General features: G+C 51.6%; 1 protein-coding gene across 1 annotated transcript in view; it reads left to right on the forward strand.

Annotated features, from left to right (window-relative positions):
• The first annotated feature begins 2,178 nt into the window (after positions 1-2,178).
• The window catches only part of LOC113270558 (calmodulin-binding transcription activator 1), a 553,286-nt gene continuing 533,524 nt past the window's right edge, over positions 2,179-21,940 (forward strand). The window contains exon 1 of the mRNA XM_044391442.3: positions 2,179-2,242. The gene's annotated coding sequence lies outside the window, so the exon portion shown is untranslated. The remainder of the gene's footprint in view (positions 2,243-21,940) is intronic.

Raw genomic sequence — 21,940 nt, forward strand, 5'->3', positions numbered from 1 at the left:
ATAGCGCTGGCTGCGGCGGGTGGCATTGCTATGTGCCGGTCAGCGTATTAAGACTTGTTGCTCCGTGTAAGAGCCCCACGAGGTGGTCCTGTCTCAGTTTCATAGAAAACCGAGGTTTCTACAGGGTAAGCAGTGTGCTCAAGATCAGACAGCTAACAAGCGGCAGAGCCAGCACCCAAGCCAGGTCTGTTTGCTTCCAGAGCATGTGCTCTTCACTTAGCCGCGATGCTCCATCACCTTGCTGCAGTGGCGTGAGCTCATTAGAGCACTGGCAAGGGTTTAGTTAGGGACCGAAGCGTTTTGCTGCGTTCAAGCTATTACTTCACCTAATAGTAAACCTATACAAACACACAGCACCCCCAGAACGCATGCACACAGACACACGGACTCTCTTCTACCTGCGCATTCGTTTCCCTTACGTCCACTCCCCCTCCCTCCCTCCCTCCCTCCCCCCTCTCTCCCTCCCTCCCTCCCTCCTTCCTTCCCCTCTACAGATGCCTGTCAGGACGCTGTTAGGTCCTGGGGATACATCAGTGATGACGTATCCCCTGCCCTCGAGGAGCTCATGATCCAGTGGGGGATGCTATCCAAGTAGACATGCAATTAGGACGCACAGTGATAAATCACAGGGAATGGATGGTCCGGTGCCATGGGAGCATGCAGGATGGGCAGCTGACCCCGCCCAGGATAGTTAGGAGAACCAGCCAAAGGAGGGGGTGTCTGTCGACGGGGAGGCCTCAGGGAAGGCAAATAGAGTGTGGAACAGAAGAGGCTCAGAGATGAGAGAGAACAGGGTGCTGGTTGATCCATTTCTTTAGCTGCAATCAGTGACAGGAACCTGTGCAATGAGGCAGCTCTGTTTTGGCCCCAGGATTCCGCATGGCAGGTTCTTGGTGAAAGATGCGGGCTTCCGGGATGAGGCGGTGTGGGCTCTGGGTTACCAGTCACTGGCTGTCTGGTGGTAGTGGCTGGTGTCCATGATGATATGAGACCTTGGTCTCCGCCTGAGCCTGTGGCTTCAGGCTGCATGCTGTGGGTGGCGTTCTCTACTTTAACCTGTTCTGCTAACCTGGTTGTGGTGAGAGTCTCCACATTTCCGTCAGGGGCAGGTTTAGCATCTCTGGTCACAGGTGTCAGCTCCGTCGTGTCCAGGCCCAGAGGGGGCTCACTGCAGAGGAAGGCTTTGAGCCTCTGGGCGGGAGGGCTGTTGCATCTCGGGCCCTCTGGGAACCCCGGCTGCAGAGAAAGTAGAGAAGGAAGCCCCTGCTCTGCATGTTTTGATAGTCAAGGGCAGCAGCGCCGTGTCGTATCATCACCAAGATCAAGGGAAATGTGTGCTAGTCCAGCCTTCACTGAACTCCCAATCCCTGCCAATTTCATGTTAGCAGATCTGTTTGGAGCTGGAAGTAATGGGCCATATCATGCCCCAGAGCTGGAGCAATGACTTATGTTGATGTCACCCACTGGCTTTTTATGGAAATTATTAATAAATCAGTAATTCTATCTGCAGTGATGTTGTTGTGTTTATAAATATTTAATTTACCTTCAGGTGCCCACATTTTCTCCATCTTTGCCTTAAACTCTGCTGACATTGCTCTTCTTTCTGAAGCGCCGCTCAACTGATTAAGTTATCAGTAGAGGGAAAGGTTAACCTCTCTCTTTCTCTTGCTCTGGAATATGGCTTTATCTTTTCTTTTTAATCTTTGCGTGATTTTGGGCAGGGGGGTGGGAATCAAGCTGCGGGAATGTGACGTCTCTTGTGACAATGATGAAAGATGAGTCCGCCTTCAGAAGAAGACAGACGAAACTTCCCAATGACAACCTTGCATGAGTGCAGACCTGTTGTTGGCATGTGTTTGTCCCTCCTTCAAATTAATGACATTTAGTATCTGAAATGGTGTCTGATGTTTTCCTCCCACAGAGAAATAGCTTTGTCCTTGCCACCAACTCAGCTTTTGAAATCCAGTGCTTTGATTATTATTGTACGGCAGGCTGAATGGAAGGGGCTTAGCAAAATCAAAATAGGAGCACCCTCCAAGTCTAGCATTTTCCAGCAGAGATGGGGGTCCAGCCTCGCCAGGGAGGTGGCCGCTGGGAAGCAACAGAACTTTCTGACCTCTCAGGAGCCGACGTGAGCTAATTGTTATTATTATTTTTTTATTCTTCTGTTTCAGGAAATTGCAGCTTATTTAATAACATTTGAGAAACACGAAGAATGGCTAACCACATCCCCTAAGACAAGGTAATGTCCCAGATCTTGCAGCTTTTCAACTATGTACGGTAAATGGATTGATTCTCATTGATTACCTGGTTTGGCCAGTCTGTTCATGGGCAAGTTGAACATACCATGTTGCGTTTGATAGCGTGCGACACTGAGGTCTCGTTAGTTGACCTAAGACCGTGGCCGTGAACACAATCAGAGAGCTTAAAATACAGCCCAGCTGCCGTTACATGAATTGGGACTTTTAATGGGATGGCTTGACACTGGGTCCCCCAGCCGGCTGCTTTGAAAACCTCGGCAGGTGGGAACATCAGGGGAGGTCTATTCTGGGAAAGTGTCCACCTGCCACCAGTGTTCTCTAGAAACTCACTCTTTAAACGGGAGACTTCCTGAACTGTCCAGTTCATCTCAACGTGCTTTACAAACTGAAAGTTGAGTTAATTTTCGTGGTGGTGAGAAGATCTTCCAAATCAGAAGCAGGGGCTAAGATTGCGGTTTATTATGCGGTGAGTGCAGGGACCACTACAGTCCCGGCCCTTCCCTCACGACTCAGGGCTGCGGAATCGGTGAAGACGCTGCCTCCTTGTGTTCTGTGGCACAGATGATAGTGCTGTGTGAACAACGGTGAAGTTGGGGCTTAGGGTGTATTTAAAAGGTAGCCTCTTCTTTCCTCCCCTGCCCTCCGTTTTTATTTTTGGTATGTTACAGTTTAGTGCTTTGGAAATCCATGGCCAGCAATGGGCACCACCTTTCCATTAGTGGTGACAGGGCCAGGCACTCGTCAGTGTGACGCGGGTCAGCCGGTGTGCAGCTCGCACGGTGACGGGGCGGTGGGTGTGGCTTCAGAGGCAGAAGTCTCAGTCTGTCTCCCTTGGGGCAGAAGCACCAAATTCTCCAGGTACGTTAACTAAGACCAGGGGAAGGGGGGGGGTGTCCTCTGCCCCCTTGGCCAGTTCCTTGACCTCTACCCTTTCTGAGCCATGGAGGAGAGAGGGTCTTATCCTCTAGAATGTTTACTCATTCTGGGTGGTACTTTAAACTACAGGCTTCAGTTTTTACTGGCTAGCATCGTTTAGATGAGGACAAAAATGTCCATTTTGGAGGAGGTTGGAGAATATTGAGGAGAAAGGTTAGTTCTGAGATTCACATCTCCACAGGTGTGGATAGAGGTTGCTGCTGATTTTTTTTACCCTTCAGCCCAAATCCCTCTGTAGGATGTTCTCAACTCCTCAGCCTTCTGGGGCCGTGATTTCCTTTGCTATAAAATCAAGTGGTTTGCATTAGTCAGCTTCTGCTGGGATCATGCTTTCTGAGAAACAATCTCCAAACTTAGCGACTTGGAACAGCAGACCTTTTCCCCCTGCTCTCGGGTCTGTGGGTTCGCTGCGGCTTTGGTTGGGTTTAGGACTGCTCCACATGTCTTTTTGTTCTAGGACCTGGGCTGACAAAGCACACACAGTCTGGGACGTATGTCATGGAGCCTGGCAGGGGCGTAAAAGCCTAAGGCAATCCGTGTAGGCGTAATGAGGATCCCTGCGGGACGTGGCACCCCATGTCGCACCGGCTCACAAATCCATTAGCCAAAGCCATTCCTGTGGCCAAGCCCAATAAGAACGGGGCCAGGAACGACTTTCTTCTGTGGAGCGTGGGCGGGGGCGGAGTGGATGAGCAAATGGTGGCTCAGGCTGCTGTTTGGTGAGCACAGCCGTGTCCCCAGCTGTGGAAAGCCTCACACACTTAGCTCTCCTTTCTTCTGAGGGCGTCTTCTTCCAGGGCAGACATTCCCCAACTTGAGCAGGCACCAGGATCAGCTGGACAGCTTGCTAAAATACACATGCTGGGACCCCATCCCCAGAGTCTCCGATTCAGCGGTCCTGGTGTGGGGCCTGGGCACCTGTTATTTCTAACAGGTGCCCACGTGACGGCACACAGCCAGTCTGGGACCTCACTCTGAGAACCGCTGCCCTGGTTTTTCTGTGGGGGGTTGGGGGGGAAGAAGTCTGTCCGATTTCTGTCTCTGCACTATTCCCCCACTCCAAACAGTGCTCTCTTCTCGAGCAGCCTGCAGCTTCTCTGTGCGCCCTTCACTCCTCAGCGAAACACTCCTTGAATCTAAGTGGAAGGAAAGAGCTTCTCTTTAGCCGGAGAGGGAGCTTCTCTGGAACGCGTCCCGGGCCAGACATCTGATTTCAGATACGCAGACACGTGCTGTGCCTCAGAACGCCCTCTGACTGCAGATCAGTGGCACATTTCAAGCGGGGATTTTGCCTCGTGTTTCCGCCTTCAGTGTTTGGGTTTCAGTTGAGAAGTGAATGTCACTCACGGTCATGCCTGACTCACTTGACTTTCTGGAGCATAAATAGAGCCAGGAGGCTTCCCATCCCGAGGCACAAGGGGCATGCGTGCAGCTGAGAGGGGAGGTGGGAATCAGATTTTGACAAATCCGGGTTTGAGGCCTGACCCTGTCCCTCAATCACTTTTTGACTTTTGGAAAGTCATTTTTAGCCCCTCATTAAAAGCCCCTCTGTTCTTCTTCATGTATGAAATGGAGTCCATGCTCCTGTCCTCACTGGGCCACTCTGAGGGTCCAGTGAGACCGTATTTGTGGTCTGGCTTTCTTTGCATGCTGTGAGGCTCGGTGGGGATGCACGTCCCCATTCCTCTTGTCTGCGAGGGACGGTCCCCGGGCCCACTGGAGGCTGCAACTTCAGGGGACATCTGCCAGAATCTCTCCAGGCTTTGGAAAGATGGATTTCTTTCCTCAAGGCAGAGGGTGAAGACAGAACGTTTCCTATTAGTATTATAATATCCACTCCGTGTTTACACTTGAAAGCTTCTCGTCCCAGGAGGAGGAAAAGTTGCTGTGGTTGTTCAAGGACCTTCCTAAATTAGTTGTTGAGTTGAGTTTGGGTCGTCCCCCCCCATCCCTAGTATTGAAATTAATTGGTGCCGTTAACTGCTGAGTTCATACAAACCGGCCTCCTGGTACTAAGGAATTAATGACACCAATACTCCGCTGAACGAGAAGGCAATGCAACTTCGGCGTGCCACCACCACCGCCCCTGCTAATTTCATCTTAGAAAATTAATAAAAATGAATTGCACCACTGACATTTATAGAGTTTCCTAATAAAATGATACATTGTTTGTGTGGAGGAATCCCTATTAAATTAATTGTTGTAATCAGTTCCCATATAGATGTTGGTATAGGAGCTGCACAGGGACCCACTCCCTGTCTCGGTGGCTTGCTGATGGCTGGGGTTATAAATATAGCCCTTGCTCGGATACTGCCCTAATTACAGAGAGGGTCCCGGGAGCCCCGCTCACCTGTTTTGTAATGAGGTGTGCTACAAGGAGGCTCCCAGGGTTGGGGCCTCGGCGGCGGCACCGTCACAGGGTTGAGTGTTGAATGTTTAAACAGCCCGTATTGTATTATCAGCACCTGGGACCTTCTGGAAATGGCAGTTTGAAAAATCACCCTTCAGGACATCTTTATTTGGCACTTGCTGTGTGCTCAGCACTATAATAATACCATTTGGAGGCCCTAGGGAACTCCACACTCCCCATCCCACCAGGTGAATTTGGAGTCTTGGAATTAAGAGCCTCCTCCCTCGGTCTAGATTATTCTTCCAGCTCCTCCTTCTGGCCTTGATTTGGTGTCACTCTCTGCGAGGTCTTCCCTGAACACACTACTTAAAACCACACCCCTACCATGCAGCCAGACCTCCTTTCTTTTTTTTCTTGTTTTATGTTTCTCTGGAGCACTTGCCTCCACCGGACACACGATGTATTTCACCTATTTATTGTCTAATTCATTTACTCATGGTCCGACCTCTTCTCCTCCAGAGTGACAATACCACGAGGTGCTGGTGTGCTGGTGCCTGAACAGTGCTGGACACGCTGCACTCGGGGCACGTTGGTGGCATGAAGGAGAGTGGGGCCGAAGACATGTCTGAGTGTATGGAGGAGGAGACTGGGCTTGCTCTGTTCTGTTTCTGTCTTACGTGTCTCCCCAGGATCTGCTAACTGACCTGGGGGTGTGCTCTGAAATCCTTTTAACAGCTCTGCCGGGCCGCGAGATACAGAGACGGTATGTGACCTGCCCAAGATTGCACAGTGGATGTTGGACCTGGAACTTGGGCCCGGGGTTATCTCACTGCAAAGCCTATCATCTTAGCATCATTTTATGTTGTCCCGCTGTGCGGGTGTGAGGTTTGAAGGAGGCCCAGTACGGAGTTTCACTATTCCCTCCCACCTCCCATCTCCAAGATTTCTGAGGCACCCGGGAGAGCCAGGCACCAGGCAAAGCTTCCCTGTGTTGGTGAGCACGGCTCAGGCGCGTTGGTCAGGTGCGTTCCCGGGCTGCCCCCTGCACCAGACTTAGCCTCCCCTGTAGTGCAGAATGCAGAGTGTAGCAGGGTCCAGGGGGGTGGGCTGCAAAGTTTAGCAATCCCAATAATGCATCGCTCCTCCCCTGGGAAACGTGCAGCCCTCCCTGGAAGCTGGGGAAACGCAAAGCTCAAGATGGAATTGGAAGCACTTCCTTCCTAGGAATCCCGTGTACACCGGTTAGAAGGAGGCTGGAAGATGCTATTAATTATCTAATTAATTAATTAGATTTATAAAGATAGCACCTAACACTGAAGCACTAAAGGTCTAGTAATAGAATTTTCCTATAATGAGCACTAAATGCTTCTTGGTCAATAAGCAGTAAAACAGCCAAGTGTAGAGAGGGAGTTTGGAAGGAAAAGAGAAGAAAAGTGAGACCCAAGTTTCGAGAAGACCCATGTGACTCCCAGAGACACGCCACTGTCCTTCTCTCATCTCGCTGGACCCCCTTGTCCATTGCTTCTTGCACTCCTGGTGGTGGCTGGGCGGGAGGGTGGCCACCGACTCCTCCACCCTCTCCTCTTTCTTACCATGTCCTCCCCCCCAACCCTCAGGACTCTTGTCCCCTGAATGGAGTTAGGCAGTGCTTCTGCCCATGTTCTGGACTGCAGTCCGCATACTCGGTCCCCAGGTCGCCCGTACCACTAATGTCGCGCTTGGATTAGGGGAACTGCTCCCGTTGCGCTTCCCTCTCTGGGCTGGACCCCCTCCCTGCACCAGCTGTCTTGCAATGCTCCTTTGTGGCATCATTGTTCCCCTTGAGCCCTCGGAGATTTCCTATATGATAAGTCTCACTCTGGTGTGACGTTCAAGGTCGCTCTTCTGCCTCGAGCCATCTTCTTCAGTAGTTCCCTTTGATTCCCACCTCAGAACACCTACTACAAGTTAGGGGGCTGCTTCCTGCTCTCCAGACACATCTTCTGTGTCCCCTACTTTTGCCTTCAGATCTCGAATGCTCCATGTCCAGCCCAGTCTGCCTGTCCTTCGAATCTCAGCTCTTTCTGGGAGCCCCTGCAAATGCACCCACCCGTAGTGAGCCCTCTTTGCTGTCAGCTTCTGCAGTCCATATTCGCTGTATCGTCAGCTGTTCGACAGTTTAGCTGCCATCAGTGTGTAAGTCTTCCCTCCCCAGGGACATGGTGAGCCCCCTGTCCTTGGGTCACAATGTCTCTTTTGTCTCTGAGTGGCTAGTGTTCAGAGGAGCTTCGATGGGGCACAGGGCGGTGTGCAGACTTGGGCAGAGCAGCGGTCTGCAGTAGCACAGGCTGGCAGAGTGGGGCCAGGGGGTGGGCACCGGGCTCCCCACAGAAAGCCAGTCTGATCGGGCCCTAGGCTGGTCCCCGTGCAGCGGCGCTGCTTTTGCCAGGCCCTCTGTAAGTGGCCCATGGCGGTGACCTGTTGACCCCTCATAGGGCATCGGATCCGTGGGACAGCCCCTATTCCTAGGGAGGCTGCTTGAGACACCACAACAGAATTGCACAAGTCACGTGGGGATCCCGCTTGGGTGATTCAAGACCTTGCAGAAGTAAACAGCAGTGAAGTTCCCACCCGTGGTTCCGTCAGCATGGCTGCAGCTGGCAGACCCTTGCTCCCTGGGGTGTGCCCGTCACAGGGGGACAGATCCCATGTGACTCCACTCTGTGAGGTCCTAGGGGAGTCAGACTCACAGAGACAGAGAGAAGAAGGGTGGGAGCCGGGGGCTGGGGGACGGGGATGGGGAGTGAGTGTTTCATGGGGCGCGTTTCCATCTGGGAACAGGAGAAAGTTCTGGGAATGGATGGTGGTGACAGGTGTGCCACAGTGTGGATGTACTGAATGCCACTGGACTGCACACTTGAAAGTGGTAAAAATGGTAAATGTTATGTTACTTGTGTTTGACGATGATTAACAAAAAGATTCCCGTAATGGCTTCTTTCTATGTCCAGTTGGGCAGAGCGGGGTGGGGGGGCCAGGGATTGGCTGTATGTGTGTACGCATGTGTGCGTGCAAGTAGGGGGTTCTGTTGGGGGACGGAGTTTGAGAGGTTGGCCCTTATACCTACATGATTTCAAGGACTCTGTTCTTTGCGGCTGCAGAGAAAAAAATAAACTGGGTCAGCAGTCATTTCAATGTGGCGACCTTTGCGTTATGCTGAATTGGGGACCTGCTATCAAATTAACATAATGATGTGTCATGTTACATCCATTTCAGTATTTGCCTAATATATTGAGCGAATCCTTGACGATGTGCAAACTATCATCATTAACCAAAGAGCAGTGCAGTGCGAGGAGGCTCGCAGGTGTGGCGTCTGCTGCCTGAGGCCTCATGAGCAGCCCCGTCTGCCCCGGGACCTTCCCGGAAGGCATCTGTCTCAGGGTCCTGTGGTTTTGAGACCTTTCCCAGTGAGGCAGGGAATTAGCTGTGACCTGAATCCTGATAAAGTGTCTGGTGTCTCGACAGTGGTGGGGAAATCCCTAGCCTCCATATCGAAGTGGGTCTGTCCCAGATTCCAGTTCATTATCCAGAATCACAGAGGGCAGAGGAGACGAAGCAGGGGGAGCTGGCAGAGGCCACCTCTCCCGGACGCCCTGTGTGTGGGAAGGGGGTTGCCCGGGTCCCTGCGACCCTGGTTCCCCTGGGAAGTGTTCGCCACTGTCCCCTCTGTGGGTGGACGGGGGGAGTGTGTGCTCCTCTGTGCTTAGCAGCTTGTTGAAACGGCACCAGCAGCCAGGCCAGCTTTCATCATGTCCCTCCTGGTTCCGGAAGGCAGGGCAGCATGTCCTGGGTTTCCTTCCTGGAGGCGAGAGAGGGAAGGGACCTTTGTGTCTCTGGCCTCCCCGGGCTAGGAAGGGGCCACTCCAGGTTCCTGCTTCTCCTTTCGCTAGTTTTATTTTTATCAAAAATATCCATGCACAGAGTTTAATAAGTCAAATGGCCCTAAAAGGCTTGTAAGAAGGAGCAGCAGACCTCTGCCCCGCAGCTCAAGCCTGTGTCCCAGGAGCGACCGCTTCTCCTTGCAGTGCTGAGATTTACCTCCAGACTTCTCCATGTGTTATTCTTTTTTTTTTTTTTTTATAAAGATTTTATTTATTTATGTGACAGAGAGACAGCCAGCGAGAGAGGCAACACAGCAGGGGAGTGAGAGAGGAAGAAGCAGGCTCCCAGCGGAGGAGCCTGATGTGGGGCTCGATCCCGGAACGCCGGGATCACGCCCTGAGCCGAAGGCAGACGCTTTAACGACTGAGCCACCCAGGCGCCCCTCTCCATGTGTTATTCTGCTATTTCTTGCTTTGTCAAGTTTAGACGGTTATCTTTTGACTTCCTCATATGCCTAATGAGGATTTATTTCTCTCCCTCTGCCACCTGCTGTGTTTTCCTTACCTGGGGGAAGGGCTGGGCTGTGGGATTCTGAGTATAGCATCTCTGGATGCTGATGTCTGGAGGCACCTGCTGGGTTCTCCAAGGTGCTGTCAGTGGTCTGGGAACCAGGCAGGGAAGGGGGTTGGAATTTCACCATCAATTAGTGAATTCCCCCAGTTTACATCTGTGTTTTCTGCCTCTTTTCTGCTGTCTTCAAGTCTGGAGTCTTTCAGGGTCTCTTTCTCCAGAGAATAAATGTGTCTCCGAGAGGGCAGAGAGGCCAGGTGGCTGCCTGGCTGCTCGGGGTGGACGTGGGGCCCTGGGAGCGTCTGACTGGTCCCTGCACAGACCTGAAACCTCTCCCTGCCCCCACCACATTGCAAAGCTCTGCCTTTTCGGGCACCCGATTCTTGCAATTTGCCAGCCTTCCCGGGCTCTGTGGGCAAGTGGGCTCTCTGTGCCCGCTGTCCCGTTGGGGCACGTGGCTTTGGGTTTCTTCCACTCAGCTAGAATGTGTTGACATCTCTGTCCCACTGCCATCTCTGCTCCTGTCGCCCTGTCCTTGTGGACCTGCACCTGTTTTCCTTCCTCCGTGGCTGGCGCTGCGCAGGGGCTGCCCCGTGTCTGCAGCTCACGCTCACACTCAGTCCGACTCGCTGTTTCACTGTCTTGCTATTTTTCTCTTTATCTCTTTTTCAGGGAGAAAAGTCTCATAATGTAGTTTCGAGGTTTCTAAATGCACAACCCACTCAGGGCCCAGGAAACCCCCTCGCCAGGATGTGCACGCCCCCGTGCACACGGATGCAGCCCCAAAGGTGTGCTGGCGCCACACCCCCGACACGTGCCTCACCTTCTTCGGTGTACCACCCTTGCTTTAGAGCCTTTCCTGGTGTTGGCACAAGGGCTGTGTCGTGGCCTCTCCCTGGGCACAATTTTGCGCGCTCAGGGGGCTGCTGGGGGGCCATGTGGTATGCCGTGCATGTCACCTGACCATGCCCCTCAATGCCTTCTATCTCTGCGTGGCTGTGAACGTGTCTTCCTTGGGTTGTGGGTGGTGGGGTGCTCTCATCAGGGCCCCCGCGGTGCAAGCTGAGGTGCTGGGGCACCTGTGGAGACTGCTTGCCCAGGGGGCTCCTGCCAGCGTCTCTCTGCAGATGACCTGGCAGTGAGGACTGTTTCTGAGAATGAGACAGCACTGGCCTTGAGCTCACACATGCCGATGGCATTTACGGTCCTTATCAGTGCCTACTCCCCGCGATCTTGTTTTGTTTCTGCTCCTGCCAGTTCATTCTTGGTGTCTTCAGTCCCTGGATTTGGAAAATTAGGATCGTCTGGTATTTCTATAACAGGCCTGGGCTAGTGTCTGTGGTATTTCCTGCAGATCAATTCTGATCTAATAAATTGTTGCTGGCTGCAGGGAAAGGGAGCCGCCCGCGTGCCTAGCGGCTTTACGAGGTGGGAAGGTATGTTCTCGGGAGAGACCATTCTTTGCAATTCATGTCTTCTGTGTAATGAGTAATTCCCAAATTAGCTGGGTATTCTGGGCAGGAGGTTCTCCCACTGTTCTCAGTCTGGTTAGGAGCTATTACTGTCTTTGCTGTTCTTAGATTCCCCACAGTCCTTTATTATGGGGCTTTAAAAAAATTTGAAAATAACCAAAAACAAAGGAAGGAAACCTTTCGTGGTTCTCCAGCTCTACAGCATATCCCACTTCCCATGTGAGCTTTTGCTTTGTGTGATGTGTGTGTTTATAGGCACCCACACAAGTACACACACACATACGTGATACACACATGCACACTTGTGGACACACACACAGACATACCTGCATCTGCATCTGCACGTAATACACACACAGAGCATACATATGCACGGACAGGTGCAGACATATGCATGTGCAGATATACATGTTTGCACGTGCACATCTACAGAAACACACACACACTTATACACACATGTATATGACATACACAGATGCACAACACCCACCCACACATGTACACACGCACACACCCACTGTCCATCAGTTCTGTCTTGTAAGAGCAATATTTCTGGGAAAATGTTCCTTCTTTTCATTCAACGATTTAATAAGGTGGGATGAAATACTATTTCTCCTAAAAGAAGAAATATATTTTTCTATAGTGGCTGCCCTGACCTCCCCGGGTAGAGAACTCACTGTTGAGTGAGCTGCTTCATTGGAGGGGCCCCTGGGGGAGAGAGGACCCAGGCTCAGGGTGGGGGCAGCGTGCAAGAGTGGGGGAGCCAGTTCTGCCTGAGCCAAGGGTGCGGCCCTCACCGAGAGGGCTTCTGGGTGGCTGCTTTGCGATTCCCATCGCTGCCCCAACGAGGTTGGTAGGAATGTGGGAGTGGGTGTTCGTGGGGGCTCTTGAGGCACAGGATCGTTTTGTCGGTGGTGGAATGTGATGTGTGTGTCATGGGGCAGGTGGCGGCCAGGCTGCGGTGTCGGGGAGGTCAGACCCCTGCCAGTTTTCAGGGGAAAGCTGTGGAGAAAGGCAGTGAAATCAGGGAAAGAAGGAAACTACGTGCAGTGACATAGGAGACGGGGCACGCGTGTGTCCAGCACAGCCCGCGTGTCTTCCCACACATGCACACCTGTGGCTCTTCTGCCTCCACTGTTTTGGGCTGCCAGTAATTAATCCGGCCCACCAACTTTGGGGGATGCTGTCCCCCCTCCTCTGATCTGGGGCTTGAAGGGGCTCTGTTGGGGAAGACACACAGCCTTCGCCCATGGGATTATGCGCAAGCCCTTTTACTCCTGAACTGCACAGCACCACATTGTCCCCTCATGCCGTTGTCGGTCTGCTTCCACTCATCTGGTTCAGTGAATAGCTCTGATGGCCCACTCTGCGCCAGGTGCGGTGCTGGGCTTTGGGGGTGTGGTAGTGAGACAGGTAACGTAGAATAATGGCGGTTTGGAGGAGTGCCACAAGCGACAAGTGCAGTGAGATGCTGCCCTTCCGGGGGGGTGGAGGGAGTGACGGGTGGGCTGCCTTCCTGAAAGGCTGAGCTTTGGGCAGAGACCCGGCAGCTGATTGGGTGAGTGTGCAGGTATGTACGTGTGAGCATCTGTGTGCATGTGTGCAAGCGTGTGAGGGAGTGTGTGTCCGTGCATGTGTGCTAGTGTGTGAGTGTGTGTGTGTGTGTTGGGGGGGTGACGTGAGGGGAGCGTGAGACTGGATGGGAAGTCTTTGCCCTGGAGGTGATTAAGGTTGAGCTGAGCGGTGAGCTGAGTGGTGGTGCTCGAGGAGCAGGTGCGGCTGAGGTGAGGGAGGGCTGCGTACACCAGGCAAGGATTTGGGGATAATGGTGGACCCATCGGGGACACCTGGGGGAGGGTTTGAGCAGGGCGGGTAAATGATCAGGTGTGATGAACAGCCTCATCCTGGTTGCCCCGGAAGTGGAGAATGAACTGGAAGGACAAGAAGGGTAGCGCGGAGAAACCCAGAGCTCTCACTTGCCTCTGCAGGTATCCATGCTAGTGATGGAAAGACTGAAGCTGCCACATCTTGTTAGTTGCTGTCCTCTCAGAAGACACGGTATGATCTGGCCTTACGAGTTGAGAGTCAGAAGAACTCTCGGCCGCCCTGGGTGAACTGGGGGCTCAGCAGCTCTGAGCCGAAAGCTTTGATTCCCCTAGAATGTCAATAGCTCCGCACCGGCTGCTGTCACAGCCCGCCTGTCCCTTGGTCCCGTTGCATTCTGTGCTCCTCCTTAGTTTCTTTGCTGCTCTTCAAACTGGGGTCCTGACTGAGGCTCCAGGGGAGGCAGTGGTCCCCCGGCGCTTTGCTGGGCACGATGGCTTCACACACGGGCCTGTCTATGGGTTAGAAAAATATTGACGACAGTGTGATAGTGACGGATGACAGGGGGAACGCATGGGAGAAATCTTTTGAAACTATTGCCAAACTTTGAGTTCTTTTTTGGCTGTGGTACAGAATTCCAAGCTGAGAAGAAAATCTATCCCCTTCACTTTATGATAAGTCATTTGGTTCTCGCTTCCTGTAGAAAACTTCCAACCTTCACTCCTATGTCCTGTGAGCTTCTGTCTGGAGTTACCATGGTTCCGCCATTTCTCCAGTGCCAGAGGGCCTGCAAGGATACGTCAGAGTTTTGCAGTTTGTTAATTTTGCATTAAATAATTAATAGTAAAGTTAATTGATGAATTATTCAATTTTCAGGTAAAATGGGATGATAAATATTCATAACTTATTTTATTAAGGGAATTTCCATTTCATATGCCATTAAATCTAGATTAACGAAGGCTGATTTCAAATGAAGATCGAAAACAATTGTGCTTTGGAATTAATTTACTAAGTTAAGGTCATTGCTTAGTGAGTTTACCCCCTGCCAGAAAGTTAGGGCTTCATCACCTGGATAAATGTCTGAATTCACAGATGTAACATTGCCGTTAGTTTAGGAACATTCCACGAGACCGCTGGGGATTTCCCCTGCAGCGTTTCCAGTTCCTGGTGAGCATGGAGAGGAGCACGGTGAAGTGGGGGTGCGTAGAGGGCAGATCTGGGGTCTCAGCCACATCTGGCTGTTGCTTTGAGCTGTTTGTTGTTTTTTCTCGAGCTACAACACAATTTAATATTAGCCCAGACCTAACGTGATGAGGGTGTACATTCTGGTAAAAAAGATTGTAAATGCACGCATCTCAAAGTCAATTTTAAAATACCTGGCTTTTCCCATGGAGTTCTAGGAGGTATGTTCTGTGACTTCCTGTCCAGCAGTGCTCTCAGCCAAGGGGTAACTATAGCTTCAGTTTTTATTCGTGTTTTCTAGCTATCTGATTTCTTTGAGGTCTGGTTTATGTTAATTCTTGAAACTGCTGTAAAGCCCCGACCCACAGACCAGCACTGAAGGTTCCTCAGTAACCCCCAGGCTGTTGATAACTTGCAAAGCTCCTTCAAATTTGGTATCTCAAGCCTTATAACAGCCCTACCAAGTGGGGAGTGCCCATGGCATACTGAGGCAGGGACGGGGTGGGAGAGACAGAAAAACAGAGTTAAGGGGAAGCGGGAAGCGGGGAATGGGGGGAGAGAGAGAACAGGGAGAGAACAGAGTCCTTTCCTCTCCTGCCTATCCACTTCCCTCTGCTCAAGGCTGAGGCAACCGAGTCTAACTGATTGTGTTACCCACTCAAGGTTGCTCAGCTTAGTTAGGCACAGACGTTGAGACCATAGCCCAGGTCCCTCTGACTCATATTGGCGTGCTTTTGTCAACTTCAGCATCTTAGTGCTTTAAAATAATTTTTTAACCACCCCGAATAGTGGGGCACTTGGGAGTATTTATAACTCGACAGAACAGTTTTCTCTGCATCACCAAGTGTTCGTTATTTTTTTCCAGCAAAACTTTTTTGCTCTGGAGAAGTTGATCCTACCGTAAGCCTTCATTTCGGAGGAGAGCATTTGATGTTACATCTCATGAACCCGCTGTCCTAAGATTAGCCCTAATTGGCTTGGAAAGTGGCTTCCAACAGGCAGATGGCTTAATATCTCGACTTCCTGGTTGTGACTCAGGGAGGCTTCAGGGTTCTTTCTGGTTTGGGATAGTGGTCTTGTTAACCTGGAGGGCAAGAACCTATCGCTAATGTGCAGATTGAAGTGCTGCCTCGGGGGAGATGGGGTGGAAACCACCAGGGACAGCCTGTCTCATCGGGGATGTCGGATGGCAGGCGGGGCGAGGACAGGGGTTGTTGAAAAGCAATTCTATAACCTCTAGCACTCGTCAACAAGCCTTTATTGAGTGCCCGCTGTGTGCATAGGTTTGTACTAGGCACTGTGCGGTTACAAAGGCAGTAGAAAACATGGCCCCTAATCTAATTGGAGAGACAAGTCATGCATATCTGAGATAACTGGAGAGTAATTCCCAGACAGCACACACAGGAGAGCCTGGCGTACGTGTGTATGCACGCACGCATGCGCTCGCACACACACGGAGCTGTAGGAGGAATGCAAAACGGGGCCAAGATCAATTGGATTCAATTGATTTCATTGGGAAAAACAGCACAGCAACATTTGTAAGGGTGAATTTCAATCAGAAAACCATGAACTTTGGTTGGGGGAGGGGATGGTGTGCCCTGATGGGGGACAGGAGGGCAACACTTGGACTTTTCTCGTCCTGAAACCACGTATACAGCAGCTTAATTGGTGGCTTTGGCATAAGTGATTAGAAGGCTCTAGAGGCCATGGAATGCACTAGGATGGAATGAAAGCCCAGAAAGAATAGCTTCGCAGAGGGGAGGGCTGCCGCTGGGATGTCTTCATTTGTGTTCAGTCTGTGGGGAGCCCGGCAGAGGCTGAATAAGGAGGCAAAGCTGTTCAGGATGCTGAAGAGCTGTCCTGGAGGACACTGCCACGGGCCCCTTTCATCGAGTGTGTAGCTAGGTGTAGGGCGGTTAGAAGGCCTTCCCAAGCTGGGATTCACAGCCGGCCGTCTAATTCGAAGGCCTCTGTTGCTCCTCGGCCCTTGCGCCGCTCACAGGACCATGAGTGGAACCATTTGCAAGATCACCCTGCTGGGACACTGGGATCCTGCCGACTTTTTCCCAGACTGGAGAGCAGTGCTTGTCCCCTGGGGAGAGTTTGGGCATCCCCCCGAGACTTTTGACAATCCCCGGAGACATAAATATGTTACATATTGGTGGTCACAGTGGGAGTAGACATGCTACTGGCATCTACTGGTAGAGGCTGCTGACACTGGTAAACATCCTACGGTGTCCTGCAGTGCGCAGGATAGCTCCTCACCTCAAAGAATTATCTAACCCTACATGTCCGTAGCGCTGAGGTGGAGAAACCCTGATGTCAATGAAGAGAATTCCATGCTGAAGTGCATGGTGGTCATGAGCCAGACTGGATTTGAATCCCAGTTCTGCCACTTATTAGCAGGAAGTTAACTACTCCCCCCCCCATGCCTCAGTTTCCTCATCCGTGTAATGGGAATTACAACAGTGCCTGTTGTTGTCAGGAGTAAACGAGTGAATGCTTAGCTCTTAGGACACAGCGTTGGTGTATTTACTATGATTATCTTGCCAGGAATCCATTTAGAAGAGCAGTCACATAAGCCCTGGGCTCTGTATACACACAGACCAATTGTTCTTTGCTTCTGTTTTTGTAGTTGCACAGAATGATGGTCTGAAGACGCATGTCATTCCCAACTACCAACAATGATCTTTGGGATAAACCAGTTTCTGAGAGGAGAGAGTATTATTGGAGTTCATGTCTTAACAGTCAGCAGAGAAGGGTATTTTAGATGGTAGGTGGTTGCCAGGAGAGTCAAAGTTACACAGGAGGCCAAACTCAGAGCCCAAACTCATTGGTTATCCATGTAAAAGATATTAATTGATCACTAAGTTAGTTATCTATTACTGTGTACAAATTACCTCAAAATTCGGTGGCTTAAAATAACAAATATTTACCGTTTTTGTGGGTCAGAAATGCAGGACAGCTAAGCTGGAAGCCTCTGCCTCTGGGTGTCTCATATGGTGGCAGCCAGGGTGTCAGCTGGGGCTGCAGACTCATCTGAAGACTCGAGTGAGGCAGGATTCACTTCCAAGCTCATGCATATGGTTGTTGGAGGATTCCATTTTTCATTGGCTTTGGGCCAGGGGCTCAGTTCCTCACCAGCCATTGGCCAAGGTCACCCTGGTTCCTTGCTGCATGGGCCTCTCCAGAATGTCAGCTTGCTTCATCAATCAGAGCAGGTTAGCAAGACAGTATGGGAGGGTGAGCAAGACCAAAGCCAGAGTCTCTTCGGAATCTGATCTCATAAATGACATCCTGTCACTTTTGTTGAACTCTGTTTCTTAGAGGTGTGCCACTAGGTCCATTTCACAGTGGAGGAGGGTGTCACAGAAGGGCATGAATTCCAGGGGGCAGGGATCACCAGGGACTAACTGAGATGCTGCCCACCACAGTCAAGTTTCACATGGAGACCGGTAAGAAAGGCAGAGTGTGACTGGGGGGCTAAACGTGGCATGGACACCCGCTTTCTGTGTGACCTTGGGCAAAGCGCTTTTGCCTCTCTGGGACTTAGTTTCCTTCGCCTTAAAATGGCTGAGTTGGATTCAGAGATGGCATATATGTGTGACCCATCAATGCCCAGGGCAGGCATCACTAATCATGACTCCCGTTTTCTTGAGAGCTGGATTCAGCCTCAGAAGCCTTCTTAACGCAGCTCTTGTTTCGGAGGGTCCCTGCTAGAGGGTTGGCATCCATTTGCCGTTGCTGAGTGATCTGTAAAAGGACATCTGTGGTGTGGCGTTGCAGACCACTGATCAAGATGTTGCAGTATTTTCAGTAGATCAGCTGGACTGTCCTCCTGTTGGCCAGCACATGAAAACTGACTGCTTAGTGTTTGGGGACCTCGGGTGGCCCCTCTGCTGCCCAGTCCTCCCTTCTCATATAACACCTGGACTCCAGGTGAAGGGATGCAGGGGGCATACCAGCTGAGGGGCCATGGGATCTGAAACCCAGAGTGGGGTTGGCTTGACCTGGCCTTTTCGTTGGTGTGGTGGGCTTCTGTCTGGTTCCTCGTGGTGGCAGATCTGGCCTTGGTGATTCTCCTGCCTGTGGCAGCCTGGAAAGGGAGCACAGGTCATTCTGGAAATGAGCTCACGGTGGCCCGAGGTGTTTCTGCATTCAATTTATCTGACTTCCAAGTGATGCATTCTGTTCCTTCCTGGAACATGCTCCTGGGCTCCAGGTGTTGGCATAATTTGCTTCTGAGATCTTGCTACCACCCATTCATTGCTTCCGGTAGCTGCTGGGGCATTCTGTTAACAAGGAGCAGAGCACATTTTCTGGGCCTTGTAACCCTTTATCCCAACCCATTAGAATTTCCAGGCCCTCCCCCCCTTATTTTAAAGTTTCTTTTCCTGAAGGGCTGGAATGTTCCGAGGCAGTTTAATAGCCATCGATTGGCAATGATTTTTAGGGACTGTGCCTCAGGAGAGCTGAGAAGCCAATAATTAATCCTTTCAACAGCTCACCCCTTTTGTTTTAAAATGACCTAATAGCTGCATTGCTTGAGCAGGCCGGGCCAGCCTGACCCAGTTCAGCTCCTTGCCTTCTGCTTCATTCAAATAAGCCCGCTATGAATTATTCAGCCCTGCTGCAGGGGCATGTGGGTCCTCTTGTTGTAATATTTAATCAGCAACCTTGAGGCCAGTGCTGTTTTTACCGACAGCTGCTGCTCACTTGGGGCAGATGAATGGGTGTTCTTAGAAGGGTTGGATTCCTGCCTTTTCAAGGAGGCTGGTTTGTCTTCTGATCCCAGAGGGACAGTGCTGATCCTTGGGCCTCTCCATGCTCCCTTTGGGGTGGTCTTCTTCCCGCACCAACAGGAAGTGAGTGACTCTGGGCCCCTCCCACCTTAGGGACTCTTGGGTCACTGCTGTCCCCACACACATTCCTACTGTACTAGTGTCCTATTGCTTCCAGAGCAAATCACCACGAACTTGTGGCTTAAAACAACACATTCATCATCGTACAGCTCTAGGTCGGACGTGCGAACACGGTCTCTTGGGCTAAACCTGAGGTGTTCAACAGGGCTGCGCTCGTTCTGGGGGCCCGAGAGGGGAGTCTGTTTCCTTGGCCCCCCCATCTCTGCTCACTGCCCCTTCCTCCATTCCAAGGGCCAGCCTTGCGGCAGCACACTGACCCTGTCTCTGGTGGCCTCTCTGCCTCCCTCTTCCACTTTGAAGGATCCTTGTGATTACGTAGGGTCCACCCAGATAATCTGGGCTATTCTCCCCCTGTCAAGGTCAGTGAACCAGCAATTTTAATTCCATCTGCAACTTCAACTTCCCCTTGCCACATAGCCTCACGCCCCACGTGGTCACACGTTCCAGGGATGAGGACGTGGACATCTATGAAGAGCTTTGTTCTGCCTCCCATATCCACGTTGCCCTGGCTCCACTCTTCCTGGCTTTCTGGAAATTTCTATCGAGAAGAAAACCCCTGAGAGTTCCCCTAAGCAGGCAGGCCAGTGTGATTTTAAGAGCCTGGGCTTTGGAGATAGAGCTGGCCATTTTAATTTTGCCGTCTATGAATTAGAGAACGGTGTTGGATGTGTGACAGCTAATGACCAGCAGACAAAATGCTTCATCTCTCTGAGCCCAGTTATCTGTCCTGTAAAATGGGCTTATTTATGCAGACCCATCTCCGGGGTAATTGCACAGGGTGGACGGGATAATGTGTGGAAAGGCAGCTGCAGACGGGGGCCGTTACTGTGACCGTCACAGGTGTCTGTGTCAGTCTGAGTGTGTGGGCATCTCTCTGTTGGGGGGTTTGTATCTTGTTAGCTCACACCCTGGACCCCGTGTGGGGGCAGGTGGGGGGAGGACTTGGGGCTGGTGCGTTTGCTGCAGGCCTGCCGCCCAGAGCTGCGGGTTGCTGCCTCCTTTCGCCTGCCTTGCACGTCTGGCTTCATTCAGACCTTCTCTTACTTGGAGGATATGGGGTCGTGTGTCCCTCAGAGCACGGGTGCACTGGCCTTTTTCTTTGTCTCTCTCGAGATACTTGTCAATAATCTTCACAGTGTCCACCTTGGGGTTCTCTCTCTCACACCCCTCAAAGGGTTTGGCTGTGCCATCTCCTCACAGTAACCAGCCGAGGTAGACATTACTGTCCCCGCTTCACACAGGGTTGTGTGGTGGGTAAGTGGCAGAGCTGAACACTAACCCGAATCTTCTGGTTTACACTGAGTCTTCTTTCCTCCAGTTCTAGCTCCTTCTCTCCTCAGCCACCCAGCAGATGTTGGCTGCTCTTGATAAGCTTTGGGGCCCCCTGTCCCCTCCATATTTCTGTCTCTCTTCATGGCAGCACGTTCTGGGGGCCAACAGTTTCCTGTTTGCTCTTGCCCTTGAGCGATGAAGGGCAGGGGCAGCAGTCCCACGGAGCTGAGCTGTCCCCTGGCAGCCCTGTTTCCTGGGGGAGAGCCAGTTCTCTGGTTCCAACCCGCTGCCCTCATGGGAAGTGGAGATGCGGTGCTTAACCCCAGGGGGCTACTTGGTAACTCCTTTCACTTTCCAGGACTCCCATCCTTGCACAGGGCTGATGGGGGGGAGGTGCTTTGGGGTGGGGCTTGGTTGGCTGTCCTCACCCTTCTGCGTTTGCCCATCAGTGGAGCCTTCCCCGGCAGACTCACGGCCCCCTTTCAGGTGCACTGGCCCCATCTCTCCTGCTTTTTCCACTGACTCCCACTTCACCCCAGGAAGGTGTAGCATCAGCAAGAGAAGCAGCAACTGTCTGAAATGCAGTGTGTGCAAATAAATTATTCAGTGAAACTCAGTCTAACTTTATTAAGGCTGGAACCATCCTTCTCTGTCAGAAGCCACGGATGGGGTAGGAGCCACAGGAGGCACGGGACGCGATGACTTCTGGGGCTGGGGGATTGCGCTGGCCGTGGGCTGAGCACCAGTGCCTGGGCTCTGGCTGGGGTTCCCATGTGTGCCCTGGGCCTCATGCTCAAATGTGTCCCTGCGGTGCCTTTAACCGGGTGGGGCTGCCTGCAAGAGAGAGGAGCCAGACTTTGCTCCCTCTGGCACGGCCCTGACCTGACTCCCTTGGTGTGGAGAAGAGAATTTGGGGGCAGGAATGGCTTCAGAGCATCAGGAGGACGGCGAGAGAAAGGAGGGCTGCAGGCAGACCTCCAGCACATGTGTGTTCATGGTGTCTCACATCATAATAAAGTTAAAGCGTCGGTGGCATTTTAAATGCTTTCCAGATTAATTTATATTCTAACATGGTAATGAGGAAGCAGCTTTTGTCCAAGAGGTGAGATATGCAAAAATAACCTTTAAGTTTCTCATAATTAACCTTTAATGATATCCTCTCGCTTTAGCAATATATTTTATGCTTCAAAAATATAACAGACAGAAAGAAATGAGTGCCTCTTGCATCCAAATGCCTGGCAAAAGGGAAGTCATGTTGCTGTAGGAGTTTCTACCTCTCCGTACTTTTAGTCA

This window comes from Ursus arctos, unplaced genomic scaffold (assembly GCF_023065955.2).
Source record: "Ursus arctos isolate Adak ecotype North America unplaced genomic scaffold, UrsArc2.0 scaffold_32, whole genome shotgun sequence".
Taxonomy (NCBI): Eukaryota; Metazoa; Chordata; class Mammalia; order Carnivora; family Ursidae; genus Ursus; species Ursus arctos.